We start from the raw sequence: 10,141 nt of genomic DNA on the forward strand, positions 1-10,141 counted from the left end.
AAACTCCCTTTATCGCTCTACAACTTGTTAATGTCCCACCCCGGGGGCACTTCATCTGTAATAAACATCTTCACAAAATATGCGTCTCCAGGGAGGAGCCGTTAATTTCCTCGAGGCCTCACACATGTGAAGGTTTTTTATTGCCTGCAGGTGCTCCTGTGGTATTGCGGGAGCCACTAATAAACCACCAGGAAACTACAGGTAACCGCGGCAGACCAATGGGGCTGTGCACCTGTCCGCCAAAGCTCACAGTACCCGCCTCTCCCTCCCAAGGCCCAGCCCTGGTCTGCTCCTCTCCCCCAAGTCCAATCTGGCCCCCAACCTGCCCCTGGAGACGACTGACAGGTAAGTTCTGCTGCCTCTAACCGCCTTGGTCCACTTACAGAGCCTTGGGAGGGGCCAGGGCTCCGGCTGCGTCGGAAAAATCCCCCTGGAAGCTTCTCGCTTTAGCGTGTGTTGCCGGGGGGGGGGGGGGTTCCCTAACACGGGGTTCCCTAACACACAAATGGACACCCATTTTCTTTGCCGCCTTCTCCCCCCGCCCTCCCCTGCTCCGTTTTCCGCCAGCCCCTCCTATTATACGCCTCGGAGGAACTGCGATCGTGGACACACTTAAGTTCCCATTTTCCTAATCATCACTACGGAGGGGAGAGAAGGCTCTTCTTAAGAGGGACTGCTGCAAAACGCGGCTTGCATATCTTAAGGGCAATTTCTCGAATGTTACCAATAATTGCTAGAAACATGTAGCCCAGTAAGTAGGAAAGGAAAAAAAAAAACACCCCAATTACTAAAGGAATAATTAGGAGTTTGAATTTAATAAGTATTTCTCTGCTCTTGGGTTCATTTCAGTTTTTGACCACTGAACAAATTGTGGGGTCCATACTGGGGGTCCTGACGGCGTGGCAGGACAGTTGGTGGCAGGGTGGTTGTGGATACCGTCGTAGGCTTCTTTCTTTCTTTTCTTCTGTCTGTGTAAGTGAGCTGGGGACCAGACCTGGGGTCCTGGGGCTTCACAGAGGTCTCAATGGAGTGAGACAGAGGGACTGCTCAGGTCACGAGCTCAAGTCTCACAAGATGACCTGGGCAGCCCTCTCAGGGACAAGGTGGCTCTGGGCAGCAGTCCTCCGGATGGGTTGACCACTCTTAAATCAAAGGCAGTGTGTCCTGTTGCTGGCTTTGAGGCCCTCGGGTGTTTGCTGGTCGCCTCCGTGGAGGTGGAGCTCAGAGAGCCATGACGCGATCTGGATGGCTGCTGGTCAACACTGTGTTGAGATGGCTGTTCAACCCACTGGGCTTGCCAGGGGGAAGCGTGGGGCATGGACCTGGTAGAAACCAGCCAGCCAAGGACTGTGGATTTATCCCTCATGCGAGTGCTACTGTGGCTAGAGAAGCATCCAGAAAGAGGAGAGCCTTAATAGAATTCTACTAAGCTTTGTTTGCAGGCAAGCTTTCTGAAGGTTTTAGCAGGCCCCGGGATCCAGGCTCCCAGGTGATGTCAAGCCTAGCAGGCACACTCATTGCTGGCCCGCATTGGGGGATTATCAGCATATGATGTGGTCACCAGGGTCAAGTCGAGTCTCGAACTCTGTCCAGCACTCTCTATGGGGGCCAGGTGGGCTCATTAGACCTTGTTTCCAGAACCCTCCTGTGTATCCTTGAGGGTTGGAAGTTGGCCTCTGAAAGGGAAAGTCATTTGTTCCAGGTTCTCCAGTGAGAGGTTAAAAGAAGGGTGGCTTGGGGTGCAGGCTGAGGGCCTCACCTGAGCCACACCTCTGGGCTCCAGAGCTTTCTCAGCAGGTCACAGAGTACAGATTCACCTTGGCCATGGAGGAGCCTGGCCCGGCATCTGCTCCTTTTCCTGCTTCCCTGGTCAGCAGAGGAGAAAGGTCACTCACCCTTGCTCCATTCCTGCCGACCAGCCTGGCCTGGCCCAGGCAAGACATAGGAGGGCCGGGGACCCCTGGAGTGGCTTCTGAGGCACGTTGGCTATGATGAAAGCCTGGGAGCAGGAGGCCTAGCCCAAAGGTTAGAGGAAACGGGATTATTCTGCCTGGGGAGCGGAAGGCCCAGGGGGCAGGGGCCCTAGCTAATGGAGAGCACCAGATGCTGGCCAGCTGTTCTCTGTCTCCCTGGAGGCCAAGCAGGACCAAAGGGGTTATCCTACAGCAGGATAGAGTTAGGGAGGATAGGAGAAGGAACTGGCTGGCTGGCTGGCTGGATGGATGGAGCTGAAGAGAGGCTGTAAGAGGCAGGATGCTAGCTCCTGGACACTGAGAAGGGCCTTGTCCCAGACCCCCGCCTGTTCAGTGTGCCCTATATATGTTCAAGGAGGGGACACTTGGAACAGAGGACCCTGTAGAACCTACAACCCCCTGTTCGGGGTGTGTGATCTCAATCAGAATCCAACTGTGCCCATGTCTTGGCATGGAGACCAAGGCTGACCCCGTGCCTGCCAGGGCCTGCAGTCTGAGGGCTCTCTCTTCCCATAGGGTCCTCTGCAGCCTTTCCCGACTTCAGTGCAGTAAGAGAAACGCTTGGGAGGCTAATCTCAAGTTTTAGGGTGCTGGACCTGCTGCTCACAGGGGACCACTAAGTCAAACCGAAGCCTTTGGCAGCCAACGCATCCGAAAAGTCCGACTGCCCCTATTCCCACCGCAGAGGCTGTCCAAGTCAGTGTCAGGAGGGCCTCAGCTCTTCACCCAGGAATCCCCAGTACTTTGTGAAGTGTATAGGTTTCAGGTTAGCTGGCAGTACGTGCAGCTGCACCCTTAGAGCCTTCATTTCTTCATGAAGGCCCAGAAGGCAGGCGGGGAGCTGGCCGGTTCTCTCCCTCCATCCGTGCCTACAGATCTCAACTCTGACTTATCAAGATAGGAGGCCGGGACACAAAAATCCCTCTCCCGGTAGAGCAATTGCCCTCTCCTACCTCGTACAAAATCCCTGTTTCCTGGCCAGCCTCAATTTTGTTTCTAGGTTAAATAAATAGATAAATAAAGCGAGCTGTTCCCACTCAGTCTTCACTCGTCCATTTAGAAGCCAGGTTTCAGGAGGAGCCGTCTCTCCATGCAAGCGGCCTGCCAACAAGTGAGCGGCAGCTTTCAGTACTAGTCTGTCTTCTGGGATATACTTATGTGCAAAAATAAAACGAACCATTGCTTATTTGAAATTCATATGAAACGGGACATCCTTATTTTACTCATGAAATCTGTCTGTCCTTTGGAGGATGCCTTGCCTGGTGGGATGGTTCCATTTCTCACGAAGAGGACCTTCCAGGCCCCCTTCTGTGGCAACGGAAACTAGCCAAACAGGGCTGCTTGCCCTCAGCCTGCAATGACATCAAGAGATTGAAGTTGCAAAGAGCAGAAAATGCCCTCTTTATGAAATGTATTTATTTGTTTATGTGTGCCTGGGGGGACTCCCTCACCAGGGAGTGAATAGGGAAACAAGGCCTTTTTGAATTTGTTCTTGGTGGACCTCAGGGCAGTTGGTGTGTTGTGTGTTGTGTGTGTGTATGTATGTGTGAGTTCAGTAACATTGCAATTTTAAAAACAAACACACAAACAGACAGAGCTTAGGGCAAGGCTCTTAGTGCCTCGGTTTAATGCTTGCTGAGACACAGGTGAATTTTTTTTCAGTGTTATAAATGGAAAAGAAAGGAAAATGCAAAAATGCCAGTCTGCCAAATGGAGCCAGGCATAGGTTTCCTCAAAGCAATGAGATTTCATTTTTTAAATTGTTGAGGGATCTTTGAAAGGATTATTTCTAGGTTGTTTGTTTGCTTAAGACAGCTTCTCCTTTCTGTTTTTGGCCTCTTTCTCTTTTGAGCAAAGACAAAGATGTTGAAGACAGACTACTGGCTAAACAAGCAAACAGGAAAAAGCTACCCATTTGTAGGAAGGATAAAAACCAACTCCGCAATTGAACTGAAAGTGGACACGGCTCACAAGCAGCAAGCATCTTTCTGTTAGATTTTCTTAGAAAGATTTCAATGAGTGAGTTTCTGTTTTGTATGCCATTAGCCATCCACCGAGACACTGTAACAACATTTGCAGGTCAAGTCCAGGCTGCTTTCTTACAAATTCTTTCTAAAGATTTGATGGCTTTAGAAAAAAAATCTGGGCCCGGGAGAAATATTGCAATGTAGGAAGCTGACACAATCAGATATTTCTTCTCGAGGTTGGTCTGTGAGGGCAGCTGAGCTTTATTCTTAGGACACGAAGTTTTGTTAAACCCCTCTGTCTGGTTCACACCAGTGTCGGCACCCACCGCTGTCCACATGCAGCGAAGGCGGATGGATGGAGGGGAAGACCGTGCGTTGCTAAGCACATGGCTGCCACTCAAGGGCCCGAACCAAGCCTGTGCCCATTTCTCATCCTTTCTTGCTCTCTCTGAGCTCAGGTCTCAGGTGGGAACCTTAGTGGAGCCCAAAGCCAGGAGCCAGGAAGGCCACTTGATGGCCGTGCATAGTCCAGCGCCAGAGGTGTCACCAAAGAGTTAACTAGGATGTCCCAGTGCGCAAATGTGGGATAATTGGGAAACAAATTCTACAAACATCTTGAAAGAGGTAAAAGACCTTTGATCTCGCCATAGAGAGGCAGACATCACCACGCTGCCGGCCTTTTGGGGCAGGCACACATCTCATACCAGGCTAGAGGATGGTATCATTCTGAGAAATCAGCCGACACCTAATCCCACAGTCCCTTAATTATCCTAACTGGTTTCGCATGGCCCGAGGCATTTTCCCCAAAGATTAGAGTTGGAGGAGGACTGACACGATAATTAAATATGCAATTTGCCAAGCGTGGACAATATGGCTTTGAAATCACCTTTGCAGGAAGCTTTACTGCTTGTTCATTGACATGTATATTGCAGGCTTCAGACTTTTATTTAAGCTGTTTTGATTGCCTTAATGGATTAATACGGAGCACCATCAAGGAGGGGGCAAAGACTCCGGGGGGCTGTTTCTAATTTTGCAAATATTGTGCCTGCTTCCTCTGGTGTTATGACAAAAACAAGTTGTGTGGAACTTAAAGCAACAGGCGGATCCCCCGAATAACAGCCTGCCTGCCGTAAGAACGCATGCCTCATGCCTGGGGATTACAGGGAGCTCTCATGACGCCAGGGCAGGGCCTGGTCCTGGTGTAGGCAGGCCTGCTTTTGACACTTGGTTGCATTTGGGTGGCATTCCTGAAATGTGGGGAGCAAGATGCCTTTCAAACCAGGGGAGGGGTTCGGCAGCATCCAGGGATGTGGAGGAACACTGTCATCCCAGCTTATAACTGCTGGCTAGGAGACATTCCTCAGGGGTGGGCCAGGAGAGCCTGTTGGTTGGGGTTTGGAGAATCCCCACTCGGCCTGTGTTGCTAGCATCTGTGGGAGGCTTCTAGAAACCCAAGCCCAGAGCAACTAGTTTGCATCATGTGCTTGGATGTGGGGGATCTGAGTTCAAGACAGGGGCTCAGCACGGCGAAGGAGCATGTACCTTGCTTGTCATTTCACCAAGCTGGGTGCCGAGGCAGTGTCCTAGAATTTCCCAGGACAGGACCTGCTAGGAGAGGCTTTGTAGCAATTAGACAGCTTGAGAAAGCTTAACCTGGCGGGCAGAAGACTTAGGAGCTTTCAGGAGAGACTGGTGCTGCCTGGGAAGGAAGAGGCTGGACAAAGAAGCAACAAGAACAAATACGGAGAGATCAAAGATGTGTAGCAGCCCTCCCTCACCCGCACACCCAGACTCTGGAAGATGGTCTTGAGTTTGAACCTAGTCTGGTCTATTTAGTGAGTTCCAAGCCATCCTGGGCTACCATGGGAGATCCCGTTTCAGAAAAACCCACAAAACAAAATAGAGATAAAGAAGAAGAGAGCTCCTATAGACAGGGGTGCTCACAAGCTGCCTCATGCAAGCAGAGATGGTGGGCTCCTCGCCTTTGAAGGAGGGACAAGGCCTAATTGTCCCCGGGGATGTGCACAGTGGTCTGACATTTTCATCCTTTCTGAATGCCCTAATGAGGCTGTGGCCTCTCGCGGTGGGAACTTCGCTCCCTGAGACCGGCTTTGATAAAGTGGACAGACCGTCTGGGACGAGTTACCGGCTCCCACTCCTTTCCCTTTTGAACTTTGTGGTGGTTTTGTTCTTTCATGGCCAGCAGAGTGGGGACAAAGAGTCTGGCCTCTGGCTTCCGATGGCACAGGCCATCCTGCCTCTCAAGACACCCCAGTGTTGGGGGAATAGAGAGAACCCGGTCATTAGTAGTGAGTGAAAAGGGGAGTTGGGGTAACTGCATATCCAAATATCTTTGACCGTCCAGGCTGCTGACACTGGTGTAGGCAGCTCAGGAAATCACAGCAGAGTGGCTTGGCACCAGTACAGCCACAGGGCTGAATCACAGCAGCATTGATGCTGTTGCCTACTGTGTGGATCTTTCTACACCAGGCTTGGGGCCAACGGTCTGACAAGGACCATCGATTACAGCCTCCAATCAGTCATGCCCTTTGGTGGAGGAGAGACAGATTTAGAGAATTAGGTGGCTTATTGGGCAGATGCAGGAGGTGACAGGCCCCTCTCTCACCCACTGACTTTAGGAAAGGATAAGAGCCCCGAGTGGCTTTCAGGCCCCTGCACTCCTCAGTGTTTTGAGTGTGCATTGGGCTCACCTGTGTTTGTTTCTTACTAACATCAAGACCACGTCTGTGAATTAGCAGCATCCTGGCTCTGGGGTCCCAGGGTGCCTGTTCTCGCTTCCCTGCATCTTATGGTCGAATACAGCATCCACACTCCCCTGAGCCCTTGCTGGCCCACGGGGCTCTGGAAGAGGCGGCTGCTGAGCCAGCCACACATGGGCAGGAGGCAAGGGAAGGGGCTATTGCTTGCTGCAGCTGTCCCCTGGAGGAATGGCAGCCCCAGCGGGCCTTGGCTTTGATCTCTGGTGATTAAAACCAACTCCCTCTGGGTGGGCGGCTCCTCCTTTGAGGGTGCCCTCCTTCCTGGTCAGCAGACATGGAACAGAGTGTGGCTGCTACGTCCAGTCTGGTCCTGATTCCAAGACAGCTATGAAATGGCCAGCTCTGGTCATGGCAGACCAGAGTGCATGGCATAACAGCCCAGGAGTGCATGTCGCCTCTCCTGACCCCAGATGCTCCCCTCTTGCCCTGAACAGCAGCTGGTGCTTTAGGCTTCTTTCCTGGGGGGCTCCTCAACCTTTTCTTGGGCAATGCCAGCCAGTCTGCTTGCCTGCTTATACTGCCCAAGAAGGCAAAAGGCAGGTGGTGGAGTGTCCAGTGCTCTGCCACTGCTGGCCGCTCACCTCTTCTCTCTGCAGGCCACTGCTCTCTCTGTGAGGAATAACCTTGACTCACTCTCTGGGTGTGAGCTGTGACTACACGCTGCTCTGTGTCTGGAGGCAGTGGGGGGAGGTGGATGTGGTTAATGCGTCACAGTCTTCTCTGCGCAGCTGTTTGGGGTACCCCAGAGTGCTCCCACACTGTGGCAGAGGGAGCCAGGGATGCTCTCCTACTGATCCTGGCCTAGGAAGGTGTGAAGATGTCCTACTGGGTACATCCTGCTTCCTTCCTTCTTGGTGGGCACATGGCAGCTCATGGGCAGACCTCAGCACGTCCCTAGTCACACCTCTCCAGATCCTGCCATTGGCACAACTGTGAGCACTACTAGGTTCCTCCAGGGGCAGAGACTGAGGAGAAAGAATTAAAAGGGCGGGGGGGGGGGGGAGCTGGTGGCGCAGTAAGAGGAAAGAAATTCCCCCATCTGAACGTTTTTATTTTTGACAACTTCCTATATGTATACAATGAAATATGGTCCTTTCTCTCCCCTCAAACCCTCCCTCCCCCATTTTCCTCCTATCCCTCCTCAACATGCCTTCCTCCCAACTTCGTCTCTAACAAAATCCCGCCAGATTTTTATATGAAAATATTCAAATATAGAAAAGCGAAAGCTTAAAGAGCACGAGAGACTCCTTGCCAGCCATCTTGCTTTCTGTGGCTGTCTTTTACAAAAAAACAAAACAAAACAAAACAAACAAACAAATAAAAAAACGAAACAAAAAACAAAAATCTCAAAAAAACCTAGGTTCCAAAATACAAAAATACTTGTCATTACTCACTTGAATGCAAGACCATGTTCATATAACTTGTATTTATTTTTACAAATTATATTCATTTATTTATTTAGTGTGTGTGCCTACACACGTGCAGAAGTCAGAGGATAAGTCACAGAAATGATCAGTTCCTCCCTTCCATCATATGGTTTTTTCCGAGATGGAGTATAGGTCAGCAGCAAGCACCTTTTACCTGCTGAGCCATCTCATTGGTCCCTTACATAACTTTTATCATGTTATATTGCCATATTATTTTATTTTAAGATATTATTGTGTCTAATTTGTAGAATAAGCTCCCCAATAGGGACATAAACAAGAATATATAATATATGCACAAATATTGGTGCATGCTGCACAAATGAGTCAGGATCCCAGCATGAGGGTCTTGGGATGTGTCTTTGGGGGATAAGGGGATGCTGTACAGTGAATGGTCACATGCTGTCATCATCTTCATCAGAGTAGCAGTGACCGCTTCAAGTGACCCAAAAGTCTGGGCCTGTTCACTGTCGATGCTTCCGCACAGCAGCAGGGGGGTGGGGGTGTGGGGGGGTGGTCATTGCACCCTCACCTGATCTCAGCTGCTTCATTCTACACCTCTGAGCTATATATGTAATTCTATCCTCAATGTACGTGGCTTTGTGGTCGTGGGAGTTGTTAGAGCATTGTACAGTGCGGACGGTTAACTGAAGGGGACCCCATCTCTGCAGGTATGGGGGAGTCATCATCTGAGCTGGGGTGAGAAATCTAATGGGAACTGCACTTACTGCTGGCTCCCCAGGTTGGGCTTTGGTGGCGTTACACTTTGGTTTGTCTTTGGGTGTTCTGCAAGGAGGGGTAGACGTATGTCTACATATTTTCAGGGAATGAGTTCCCGTAAAGCATGCTCCCCCTGCCCCCCATCCAACACACGTAAAGCCTTGGCTGCCTTAGCTCTCTGTCTATGGCTACACATGTCTGCGTTGTTTGGAAGTAAGCTTCAGACGCCATCCTTAAACACTTCAGTGTGCCTTTCTGTGGGCACGGGTATTCTCTCAACCACAAACCATTTGAAGAGAATTAACCGCAATCGGAGGGGGACGGACCTGGGGGTTGTTGGGACATCGGCACAGTATCACAGCTTGAAACCTGAGGCTTTACACAGTGCTCTTCAGGGGAAGCTGCCCTCCCCTCTGCTTTTGCCCCCCTGCTGGGCATCAGGGGGAAGATAGGCAGATGCTTGGGTTAGGGGGTCTGCGCTGGAGAGGCTCACGAGAGCCACAAGAGAGAGAGCGGGGCTGGCTGGCTGGCACTCAGCAGACTCTCAGCTGTGCCCCTCAACTGTGAGGAGAAAGTGAAACTATCCCCTGCAGAGCCTGGCCTCCGGATTGTTGTGCTAAGTGTGCCCTGTGGAGGAGAGGGGCTGGTGGGAGAGGGGAGCTTTGGGGGTGGGGTGGGGGCGGTGGGGGGACTGGAACTGGGCTTGAGTGCCTGGGAGACCCAGGCAGGCTAGGGTCCAGGCACTCCTGGGACCACAGAGGCTATGTGTAGACAAGTCGGAGCAGTGGACTCTCCTTTGACTCTTGAGGTACGAACATGAAGACAGCATGGGACACGTGGAACAAGGCCGAAGTTCAAGCACCCATATGTTCGGTGATAGTCCTTGAAGCTGTGCTATCCAAGAGCCTGCAGAATCTTCCATGCCCTCCCTACTTGGGCCAGCGTGGCAAGACACGTTCATCTGGCCCTCCACCTACACTGCTGACCAGGGATAGGTGTGTCTCCATTAGTGTGCTTCTTACAAGTCTAAGAGAGTAGCCTGCATGCGCCCACATTTGCTCCCATGTGTAAGGAAAATGGAGCAGAGGGTTATTTTATTGTAGTGTGTATCTATATCTACATGACCACTTGGAGTGCCTATCTGAGTGGGTCCCCTTATAGGAATATGGAACTACACTCCTGTGATAATGCAGACAGGCCTTGGGTCCATGATGTAGATTTTATTCTTTAAAAGGGAGGAATTAAAAATGCGGTGCAAAGCAGGGTGCTATGGTGCA

At 51.1% G+C, this 10,141-nt stretch overlaps 1 long non-coding RNA gene across 1 annotated transcript; it reads left to right on the top strand.

Annotated features, from left to right (window-relative positions):
• The first annotated feature begins 268 nt into the window (after nt 1-268).
• Nucleotides 269-3,009, top strand: LOC311607779. Its single transcript, XR_014782741.1, has 2 exons — nt 269-345; nt 2,490-3,009. It is a non-coding gene; the product is annotated as an uncharacterized lncRNA (long non-coding RNA).
• The last annotated feature ends 7,132 nt before the right edge of the window (nt 3,010-10,141 follow it).

This window comes from Acomys minous (genome assembly GCF_964271855.1).
Source record: "Acomys minous genome assembly, chromosome: 10".
NCBI lineage: Eukaryota > Metazoa > Chordata > Mammalia > Rodentia > Muridae > Acomys > Acomys minous.